Source organism: Falco biarmicus, chromosome 6, assembly GCF_023638135.1.
Source record: "Falco biarmicus isolate bFalBia1 chromosome 6, bFalBia1.pri, whole genome shotgun sequence".
Classification (NCBI taxonomy): domain Eukaryota; kingdom Metazoa; phylum Chordata; class Aves; order Falconiformes; family Falconidae; genus Falco; species Falco biarmicus.
Window position 1 is genome coordinate 68,428,369 of NC_079293.1, and position 12,517 is coordinate 68,440,885.

Below are 12,517 nucleotides of genomic sequence, written 5' to 3' on the forward strand. Positions count from 1 at the left end.
GTAGGACAGGAGCTCTGAACTTGTTGCATAATTGACTTTTATATTTAATAGACTGCCTTCCATTACATCAGTCTGCCCCTCGGGCCCTGCTGAAGTCCTGATTGATTTCTAATAGCTTTTACAGTTAATACTGTAGCCTGCTGCTATTTTTCAGTGCACTTGATTGGTGTTTTTCTGTGTTGGCTTCCTAACATACACCCAGATAGTGAAATAGTTTTAGTGTTTCTGACTGGGAAACTATGAGGAGGGAGAGGAACACTCAATATTGTTTTTTCATTGCTTTTAATTGGAAATGCCACCAGAAAGCATTCTCACAAAGCTGCCTAGCATAAGTCAGCAGCCCTGGGGACTAGGGACTAAGCCCTTAGATCTTGTTAGTGGGCTCAGAGGACACAGCAGTTATGGCCGTGTCCAGAAAAGTCTGCTTCTACTATTGCTACTTTTAACTAATTTATGAAATATTTGAAAGCCTCCTGCAGTCCATATAACCTTCAAATAAAGCTGTACTTGAGACTGAAAGAGTATCCTGCTGGCCCCTGAAATGCCTGCCCGCCTGGCCATGTGGCAGGGACTGCACAGTTAGTGGCAGTTCACCTGCTGGCACCTGGGTGCTCTGCCCCTCCCCAGCCACTTCCCACCCTGGAGACGGTACCAACAGCACACATAGTGCCTGGGAGCTTAAAAATGGTGTGTGGCTGATGTGTTTATCCAGTAGAGGGGAGACTTGCTGAGTGTCCTGATGAGAAGACAGGAGCAAACTAAGGGGCTGGGCTCAGGCCTGACCTGAGCACTGCTGGCTGGCGACCCTCTCCCTCCATGCGGTGATGCAGATCCAAAACGATCTGCAGACTTTGGGCTGATAAACTAGCTCTTTGTACAGACCAGCGCCTTCCCGGTGCTGGCAGGAGCGAGGAGCAGATGTCCGTGAAGCAGCTGGCAAAGCTGCCTCGAGCTGCTCCCAGCCAGACTGATGCCAGGCTGCCCCATGGCAGCATTTGCAGCGAATGCTCTGCGCTTCACTGGGGGTCACCCAGCTGCAGCCTCCCGCTCATACTATCTCCCTCCTGGCTCCTGCTCCATCCTGGCCTTCGTGCTGGGGCCAGGTCTGCCTGCTTTCCCTGGGTAGCTCTCAGCTGCCAGCTGGAGACGGGTGCTGAGCAAGGTGGGGATCAGGCACAGCCTCCTCGGCAGCTGTCCCCTCAGACTGCTGCAATTACCAGTTGTCTTCGCCCTGATTAGAAAACAAAACAGCTTTCCTCAGTCTGGGCTTCATCCCACAGTTCCCCAATGAATCTTCCCTTAGCAACTGGTTTTCCTTCTGCTGATGGCACAGTCTCCAGCAAAATCTGTCTCCTTTCATTACTACCAAGGAAAACTCTGAAAACTTCAGTGCATGACTAGCTTGGTGGATAGATTTGATGCTCTGTGTTTTCAAAACACAGTAAAATAATAATTATCCCTTGCTGCTCTCCTTGTGGTTCTTAAATAATACTGTCCTCATTTAGGGAAAAATGGCATCTGTTAAATCCAAACCACATAGTGAGTCGGTGTCAGAGCCAACATTAGATCTTGGGAGTTTTGGCTTTTGGCTTCATGCTCAGTCCATCAGGGAATTTAACCTTCTTAGGAATCAGAAACTACCACTGAAGAAATATATATAATGAGATCCATCAAGCACTTTAAGAGGGGAGACAGCAAAAGCCTCTAAGAAACAACGCAATCTCTTCTGTAGCTGTGAAAATCAAATATCGAGCCAGTTACCCATCTGCGCAGGGTTGGATTCACTATGGAGTTGATAAGTGAAGGTATTGCCAGTTAGTATGGTTTCAAGCAAACTGTTCATTAAGTTTTTGGCTGCATTTTCTCTGCATTTCTGTGCCTGTTTTCACATATTCTTATGAAAAGTTGTGCCATAGTTTTATGCAGCCATATGCAAAATACCACTGCATGACCTTGGGCCAGCTGACAGGTGCATATTTATGATAACACAACATTTTTAATGGAGATCAGATATTACAGTGAGAGAATGCTCCAAACATCACAATTTGCTATTCTTCAAAACAAGTAATAAAAGCATGCTAGCATTTTGTACACAATAATGCAGCCGGTCGGATTGTATTGCTTATTGAATTGTCCTGGGATTGTGGTAACAAACAAACAAAAAAATGGAAAGCCTAATTTTAGTGCAACCTTATGCATGAGATTTAAAGCCCACTACAGTCAGTAAACACAATTTTGAATCTTCTGTGGTGCACATAGATCAACCTACTTCTGAAAGCAAGGAATAAAAGGAAAGTCAGATGGAAGCAGCAGATTACTTTGCATAGATCATGAGCTATTTTTCACTTTTAGCAGCTGCTTAATTTCACTCTTCTGATAAGAGAAGAATAATCTAAACTAATGCATGATAGCAAAAGAACTAAAATGCTTGATACAAGTTGCTTGCAAGGGATTCAAGCATATGCAGAGCAGTCTTTCTCCGCTCATAAATTTACCATCAGCATCATAGTCTTCCTTATGATGACAATTTAGCCTTTAAAAATCAATCAAACCCATATCACTGGAACCTGGGCAAAGGTCAATCAGCTCTGAGAGTTACTGTGCTCCTGAATGCATGGGATCACTTTCTTAGTGATTGTCCTGTAGCATGGGCCATTTGAAAGGGTTATCCATTACTGACAGGTGTGTGTAACTGTAGGTGTGTGCATTTGTGTGTGATTGGAGACTTGAGTGTTGCAAACTGTGCATGGATTAAACTTCAGAAGCATTCAATGTAATGCTTTTTTTTCTTGGAGATTGTGTCTGTAACAGTGGCCAGCTGCAGTTCTGCAGAGAGAAACATTTCTAAGCAGCGGAGAAAGATAAAACAATTCAAGTGCCTTCCCCTACCCCCCCCCCCCCTTCACTGAAGAGAGTTTTGTATCCTGGGACAGTTTGAAAGCCAAGCTTTAAGAGCACAGGTGTGCAATATCTTTTGTAGCATGCGTATATGGTCTTCCTATGTATCACTGAGCATAAAAGGGATGTTTAGCTCTTTCATCTATGCATCACTCGTCACCACTTAAATACAAATCACAAGCATTTTTGAAGGCAAATGCATGCCCAGAAGGATTCCCACCCTTCAGTTCGGGGTGCCCATTGAAAATTGACTCTTTCAATTGACAAGATTTTTCTTTTTCAGTTTCAGAAAATGTAGATGGTATGCATCACCATATAGCATGTTAGTCACTCAGTGAACAAACAATTTTATAAAAATCTAAATAATGAAATCTCCTTGTTTGAGCGTCTGTCTGCTCGTAACTTGACAAAGCACATGTTCATGAACTGGCTAAAATCCTTTAGGTTACAACATAGGATACAGATATGGTCTTAAGCATGATTTTTCTCATTAGATTTTATCAGTGGATGTTGGAAAAAGGTTTTTATTATTGTCATATATCATATGCAATCACATGTATACTTATATATAGACACATATGCATATGCGTATGTGTGTCTTTATATTTTAAACATCCAGAATTGTTGCTAAATGTCATGACCCAGCCACTTCTGATGGATGTTACTCATTGGATACCTGGTTGCTGTGAGGCTCATCATTGTTCATGGACTGATTCCTGGTTTAAGTCCTGCCACACATTAGCATAGTTTGGGGGCTATAAAGGGGTACATATTTCAGCTGATGACTGTTAAATAATGGTGTCTCTCTCTACTGTCTTGATTGAGGACTAAGTGGTATTATCAAGGAAAGCTAGACTCAATGGGATGAAGCAGATATGGTCATTTCAGAGGGGCAAAGAGTCTCCAGTCCAATGGACATTGTCCCTGTATGTCTGTACCTTCCAAGATACATTTACTCAAGCACAATAAATGTAGCAAACTTCTGTTGGGTAGAGCAATATCACCTCTCTGCCACCAGTGGAACCTCCATGTTCCTCTAAAATTCTTAATCCCTCTCCTAAGTGTCTGCACTAACGGAACAGCACAGCTGGTGATGTTTGGATGCAAAATTTCAAATTGTATCTATTTCTTAAGAGCACAGTCTTATCATGGCTTCTCATGAAATGTCTTGGTTAGATTTATTAGCTCCAGCAATTATAACTGTGGTGCCTGGATATGTGAACACTAACCCAGATTCATATAAAGAGTCCCACAGAGGGAAGGAGGCCCTTCCAATTCTTATGTTGCCACACTTTGAGTGAGGACAGATGGTAGTTACAGCAAATAACCTTAACCTCTGTTTATCAAATCTGTGTCAATGGTTGCATGATGGCAGAATCGTAGAATATCCTGAGTTGGAAGGGACTCACAATAATCATCAAATCCAGATCCTGACTCCATGCAGGGCAACCTAGAAGTTAAACCATGTATCTAAGAGCATTGTCCAAATGATTATTGAACACTGACACACTTGGGTCCACGAGTTAGCTTGTTCTACGGCTTGAAAATCCTCTCAGTAAAGAGCTTTTTCCTAATATCTGATCTGAACTTCCCCTGATACAGCTTTAAGCCACCCCTCTGCGCCCTGTCATCAGACATCAAAGAGAAGAGCTCAGCACCTCCCTCTCCACTCCTTCTCATGAGGAGCTTGTAGACAGCAATGGTGTCACACCTCACTCTCCTCTAAGCTAAACAAAGAGTATCCTCAGCTGCTCCTCATAACTCATGCCCTCTAGTTCTTTCACCACCTTTCCTGCCCTCCTTTGGACACATTATAACAATTTTATATCCTTTTTATACTGTGAAGCCCCAAACTGCACACAGTACTCAAGGTGAGGCTGTACCAGTGCTAAGTATAATAGGACAATGACTTTTTTTATCCAAGTAGCTATACTGTGCTTAATGCATCCCAGGATATGGTTGGCCCTTTTGACTGCCAGGGCCCATCATTGACTCATAATGAGTTTACCATCAACCAAAATCCCCAGATACCTTTCTGCAGGGTTGCACTCCAGCGTCTTGTCCCCTAGACTATACATAGATGCAGTATTACACCATCCCACGTACAGAATCTGGCATTTGTCCTTGTTAACCTTCATACAGTTGGTGACATCTATCAAGATGTCTCTGTAAGACCTATTTATCTTTGAGGTAACCAATGGCTCCTCCTAATGTGGTACTGTTGGTGAACCTACTTAGTGTGCTCTTAACTCCTGTGTTCAGATCACTGATAAAAACATTGAAGAGAACTGGCCCTAAAATTGAGTCCCGTGGGTGACCAAAAAGTGACTGTCCATCAGCCTGATGTTACCCCATGCAACACTTCAGCCAATTGTTCACCTACTGTATCGTCTACATGTCTAGCTATATGCTGGACATTTTCTCCAGAGGGTACTGTGAGAGACAGTATCACAAGTTTTGATAAAACAAAAAAGAAAGTCCCAAACACATTCACCATCTTCCCTTTGTCCACAGGAAAAAAAAAAGTCATATAGTAAGGAGGCTGCAGTGTACTTCTGTGGCTTGCCCCATCTTCAAGGGACCCTATGACTCCATATACTCTGTTTCTGGAGTAGTTCAGCACAGCGCACATTATGGTATACATGCAAATACATACATAGACAAGAACCATCCTGCTTCTTGCTGGTGTGGCAGTCTTCCTTTGTTAAAATGCTGTAGAGGCTGAGTCCATTTGTTGCTGAGCTCAGACATTTTACACTTGAGAATTGCAGGGATTTCAGTGGCTAATGCCCTAAGGAGCAAGAGACAATAATTCAGGGCTACAAGAGTGGCGTCTGTGAGAAGGTGCTAGAAGCTTCTGTTGCAGATGGAGTGATGCACTTCACTTGCAACAATATATTTTATTGATATAAAGTATCAAGTTAACAAAGTTCAATGGTAAATGCAACAGTGGTTTAACAAGATATGATGGCAAGGTACACTTGATTATTTACTGCATAGAGAACAAGGTCAGATAAAACTGTCAAGGAGACCTTCTGTTGAGGCATGAGGTTCAGAAAGGACTCCCTTGCTTTCTAAACTCCTTCTCAGAGAGGAGTCTAGGTGTGGCTGGATCCAGTCCTAGTCCCAGACTTGGTCGACAGTTTGTGTCTAAAAGATTATGTATGCCAAATCCATCCTTTATATCACTTAGCTAAGATTTCAATGTTTAACATGCTATTAATTGGTTACTAAGAATGTGTTGCAGCAACAAATCTCTCAGCCTTAAGTAATAACCTCGAGAGTTGCCCCTACTCAAGGGGAGTTCCTGGTGTGTGGACTGCTGCCGTACAAGAGGGCTCAACAGGTCCTGGGCTGTCCACTGTTTATGGACAAAGGTGATTGACTTACAGTCATATTTGCATACCAGCTGTATTTCAGTTGGTGTGTGCTCAACTAGCCCTCAACTGTTGAGAAAGATTTATGGCCCTTAGCTATTGTGTCATTACCTTTTGCCACAAATTCCAATTTATGCCAGATGCAGCCACCACTGCCACCACTGGCGGTCATTGCTTAGGCAGAAAAGGGCAGGCAGGAAGCACACCACCACCACAGCTTCCCTGGTGTCCGATACAGCCAAAGCCAGTCGGCTCCAAGATGGACCTGCTGCTGGTCAAGGCTAAGCCCATCAGCACTGGTGGTAGCACCTCTGGAATAACATATTTATGTAAGGGGAAAAACCTGCTGCACAACAGCAGCCATCAGAGTGAGTGTGAATATGTGAGAGCAACAACTCTGCAGACACCAGGGTCAGTGAATTCTCTGCTCTTACTCTGATGGGACTTTCTGAAGGTCCATGGCACAGGGTCCTGGGAAAATTTTTGTACTGAATGCTTGCAATGTAAGTTGCATACCAATCCAGGCACAGATCCGTAATTGCTGGGCTATCTGGATCAAAATGGAAAGGTAGCAACTCCAGGTGGGAAAGATGGAAAGGTGGTAACTTTCAGTGGGGAAGAAAAGCGTCCTCTGAGTCCAGACTTCAGTGTAATTGTCTTAAAGAGCTTAAAGTTGCTCTGCCAAGGAAAAAGCTGAATGTGAACAATACTAGACAGCGTTTGAACTGCTCTTATCCTGACTGTTACCAGTGTCTCTTTTATTAAATAGTCACATCTGTACATGCACATCTCCAGATCTCCCAGGTGAGAGTTCTGTGAGATGATACTGTTACTCAGATTAAAGGAAGGTCATGAGGGGAAAACTCCACAGGTCCATGTTTTTGTTCTTGCCTTCTTTTCCTTTCTTTATGTATTTTGGAGGGCAGTAGTATTTCACTTACAATGCTTCTAAGTTTAATAGTCTCTCTGTGGACTCTACATATCCAGTATCTACATAGCTCACTAGGAAAAACCACTGTCTCTTCAGCTGTAAACTGGTGCATGGCCCTGTAGTACTCAAATTGTACAGAAGAAGGACTGGAAGGGTTAAATATTTCCTGAAGAAGGAGTAATATTTACATTCCAGGAAGGTTTTCTTGACCTATCTTATTGTACTACTGATGAGGTTGTCCGGTGAAATGAAGTCAGCATTATCAGGCCCTTTTTTTACATGTTTCATCCAGAAGGTATATGTGATATTTAGGTTCTGCAGTGTGCAGATCTTACTTTGCACAAGGGACTTTCTGCATGAAAAGAACATGAGGAATGTGTACCTAGAGGGTCACGAACAACTTGTATATGGCAACACAATTTTTTGTTTAGGTCTTAATTTTGGCAGTTGTGTAATATGTTGACAGAAATATTAGAACTTCGTGAGACCTTAAAATATATTTTACATTGGCTTGGCAGTTGCAATTGATCTTAAGTAGTTTTATTTCATTAACAAACATTGGTAGGCATAACACAGAGATCTTTCCTTCCCTTTCATGTTTGGCTACTTTACTTTTCTCTCAATGTATTCACCCTTTAGAAATATTCATGTATTTTTAACAGGTGACAACAAAAAATGTTTTAATAAACAGTTTTGGACTCAGTAACTAATGTTTTCAACTTCAGTTCCCTTGTGACTTAAAAACAAGTGTTTATTTAGAAAATGCCTTCAGCAAGGATACATGTTGGGATTTATTATATGTCACTGATTAAATTATTTCTTGTTTATTCCCTTCGCTTAAAATGTGTAATTAATATTTCACAGTATGTTTAGATTAGTAGTTACATTTTGTTCTTTACTTAATTTTAAAAGTCATTTAAAGTGATCTTGGTGAGACTTAGCCTTAGTACTCTCAGAACACAACCCATAAATCAGGTTAAATGTTTGAGTCAGGGAGCTTTAAAGCTGCTTTTAAATCCAGAACACAGGCAAAAATTACATTATATCTAGGGCTACAGTAGCTTGTCACCCATTGATGATTAATGATACAATGATAATTAATGATACAAATTCCACAGCTTTAAACAACCACAATTCAGGAATTTTTAAAGGTATCTCCATATTATTTTCTAGGAATTGAAGATCTGCAAGTTTTTATTTAATTTTTCTAGAAAGGATAGTATTTTTGGTCTTCACTTTATATTTTCCTAAACAGAAAAGGTTTTGCAAGAGGGCTTGCATGTGTCCAAATTACATTTATGTATTTAAGAGATATGTTTGGAAAGGTCATCATAACTACAGAGCTGATGTGGAGTAGCAACAGTAGGAACACAGGATAATTTAGGTGGGAAGGGACCTCAGGAGATAATCTGGTCCAGCCTCCTGCTCCAAGCAGGGTCATCTGTAAGTTCAGACCAGGTTGCTCAGGGTTTTATACAGTTAGGCATGAATACGTCCCAGAATAAATTATTTTGTAATTTGCATGTAGAAAGCTGTAACATTCATTAATGAGCCAGTACCCAATGAAAGCTTGTCCTTCTTTCAATATCTTTTTTCTCTCTCCCATTACTAGTTTTTTTTTTCCCTTCTCCTTTTTCATCTCTTTGTCACCTCATCTTCCTCTTCTATACTTCAGTCCATTTTTTAATATCAGCTCTAAAAAAGATAGTAAAAAGAGGGCTGGGGTGTGATCCAAGCCACTGCTGTTCTAATCATAGACTCACTGAAAAGCAAATAGAAGTGCCATCAAGAAGTCATTCAGTCCACCATGATTTTTCTATCAGAGATTGATGCCCTAAAGCAGAATCTGAAAGACCTAAACCCTCCCCAAGTGGTGTCTGTTGAACCTCTAACAATGGAAATTACAAACCTGCTCAGGCAACCAACCAGTGGCTCCAGGGCTTGATGAGCTCTACATTCAGAAAGGTTTTCTGTATGTCCCACCTAAACCCCCTTAAGCTCAGTCTTTATTGTCCTGTTTGCAGTGGACATTGAAAGCCTCAGTTTTTGGTAAGATCAAGACTTTCTGAATATTTTCTGAATTTTCTGAAAAAAATTCTGAATTGCCATGCCACATTTTTTTTTTTCTGAACTAAATGAATACTAATTAATGCTTTCAATGTATCCTCAAAGATTATATTTTTTGAACCCATGATAGTTCCATTGCTTGCAGAGCAAATTCTCATGTTGGTTGACATTATTTTTGAAGTCTGATTCCACAACTGGACACAGTATTCAGCTGGAGCCTTAATGATACACTTAGTACAGCAAAATAATTAATTTCATGTTTTCTAAATGATGTTTCTATTAGCATCTCTGTTTGGCATTTACCTTTTTCACTACAGGATGACACTGTTGATTCACGCTCAGCATGTGATCTGTTTATTATAAGGCCTAGACAGTTTTCTGAAAAGCTGCTGTTGCTTTTTTTCCCAGTCATTCTCTGCACAACATTTGTGTAGCTGATCATTACTTCCTAACAGTAAAAACTAGCCCTTGTCTTTACTGGATTTATCTTGCATTTTTAGGCCACTTCTCCAATTTGTCAAGATCATTTTGAATTCTAATACCATCTTCTAATGTGTTCACTGGCTGAAGCAACTCTTTTTAGCCTGGGGTCCTCCTTCAAACATACAAATTACTGCCTATTCTTCTTCAGGTCATCAACAGAAATACTAATGGAGAGCATCTTATACACTTTGTATTCTTGTTCAAACAAAAACAAGCAAAGAAAAATCCATCCCACCAAATCCTCCTGTTGTAAAAAATGGACACTGAGATAACAAAGCCCATACTTTTCCGTATGTGCTGTAACCCTGAGTTGCCTGATGTTTGTAGCTATATTTATACTAGTAAACTAAGCTGTCCAGGACCAGGACTTGATTATTGTGCAATCTCTATCCAGAAGATGTAACTGCTGCTTTTTATCCATGCCAACTAGTAGGATCAAAGATAATGTTCACATGTAATTCAGAAATTAGCATGAGCCATAGACTATTCCCAACAGGCAGCTTCAGGTAAGCAATAGGTGGGATGTAGCTACCTGGTTTTGTGGGGAAATTCTCCCTGTGTGTATTGTTAGTCATGCCATGTTGCTTGCCCATGGGGTTACAGCCAGAGTCCTGGCTTGCTTTTAGCCTTTATTCTTTCTAGATGTTTTCAAAAAGGAAGAGCTCAGCTCCAGACAGGGCTAGAAATAGCTGCTTGGAAGAGAAATATGGAAAATTTTGTTTCCTGTCTCGCTGGAGTCATAAGAAATGCAGAAGCAACTGATATGAGAGTCTAACCTGACACAAAACTGTCAATAGCCTTCCTGTATGATAGAGAAGCGTCTATTCACATCAGATCTGTTACGCTATTGAATGAAAACTATTGCTATGAAGTCACATGTTTTGACACATTTTTCCAGCCTGAAACAGGACTACCATCCTGAAATGTCTCGTGTGACACCACCTTCTAAATGAAGTTGGAAAGAAGAATTTAATATCTGATGTATGTAATGTGCAGTCTTTGAAAACGATAACCACAGTGAATGAGTGGGAACTGGCTTTTAAAGTAAGAGAACCCATACAATATTGGCTTCGGTGGTGCTGCATATGTAGTCAGTTCGTACTGGCTGAGCATCCTAAAGCTTTAAATCTTCAATGCAACACATTTTTCATGATAATATTTTTTCACTATTTATGCAAAATGATAAAAAAGTGTTGCTTGTTCAATTTGTAATGAATCATTGCTATGCTAAAGGAAAGTATATTCTGTGCTGGTAATACCCTTACACTCACAAAAAAATCAGGAAGGCAGGTATTTATCAGTAGGTTTTACCAGCAGTAGTTTAATTTCTGTTCCTCTGGGTTTTAGGACATCACAAGTTAATATTTAGATACTATTAACACAGCACTTGAGTATCAGATGTGAAATTTTTAACCTCTGACTTGAAAATATCTCCTCACAATGTGAAAAATACTGTTATATCCTCCCTCTTTCCACAGGATTGCAATCATTTTGTTTGGCCTTGTAAAGGCAGCACACTGTGTGCAAAGTGCACAGACTTTTCTTCAGGACCTTGACCAAAGCTGAGTGCTTATTAGCTCAAGTGGCACAAAAAGAATGATTTTGGAGAGGGTAAAGTTTTTTGCCTGTAAGATAATCAGTAGCACCACAGGATTTATAAAACAAGGAAACCCTCATTCTCAAGATTTTAGCAAGATTAGGTTAGTACCCTTGTGGTTTATTATATATCACAATTTTAAGTGTTTTGGTACAGATTTAGAAGTGTTGTTATCCCCTTGATAAATACATAGTGCTAACATAAGAGAACAGGGTCTAAATGACTTAAAATAAATGTACAGTTGTGACTTGGATTACATTTGGGTCATGATGGTTGAATCTATGTTCCTAAAGGCACTGGTTCTAGAAAAATTCCAAGTCCAGATGATGTCCAGTGGCTTGTGCCCACACTGCTTAGTGTGTTCACACCCTCCATGGGGTCAGTTACATGTACTCACAGTATGGTCTTGTTTCTCTTCTCGACCCCTAACGTTCCCCCTATGTCCTGAAGATATGGATAATTTTATATGTTATTTTTAATCTGTAAATGCCTGAAACAGTATAAGGGCACTGCTTACAATAGTAGTATTTTATAGAACGAGACTAGCGATAAACTGAGTATACATTAGAGTCTGTCATGATATCATGGGGAATATTTGAGGATATGATGCCCCCTGCAGTAGAGCTGGAAGGCAGTGTTAGGCAGAGTTCAGAGGTCTGCCTTTTGGGAGCAGTCTCCAGCATCAAGTCTTATTTAAACCATGTTTGTCTTGAAGTAATTGGTACACTGCAAAACAGAATTAGTAGGAAACTAGCAGTTCTTCAGTGTGGGCAATCTGAAGTCCAGCTCAATACAGCACCTCACATAATGTTTTAGTAAAGAGGCACATCCAAGAAAGCCTCATTTCCAACTCTACTGAGAAAACAATGATATGCTCTAGATTTATTTGGGCCTTGGACTTGCTGTTCTTGGTGTTTATTAATTTTGAACAATTAACCAAAAATTTAGTAGGATTTGGCCTGCTGGGTTTTATGGGTACCCAAAAAGTCCCTGCCATTCTCAATTGGTAGTATTGCCCAGTCTTAATGCATAAGTCTGTACTGTAGATGTCAAGGTCCTCTGCAGGAAGACAAACTTGAATTTAAAGAGAGGGAACTTACCTTGTTTCTCAGTCTTAGGTGGGTGACAAAATTTTTTAAAGTTTGACTGAAAGGAATATATGTG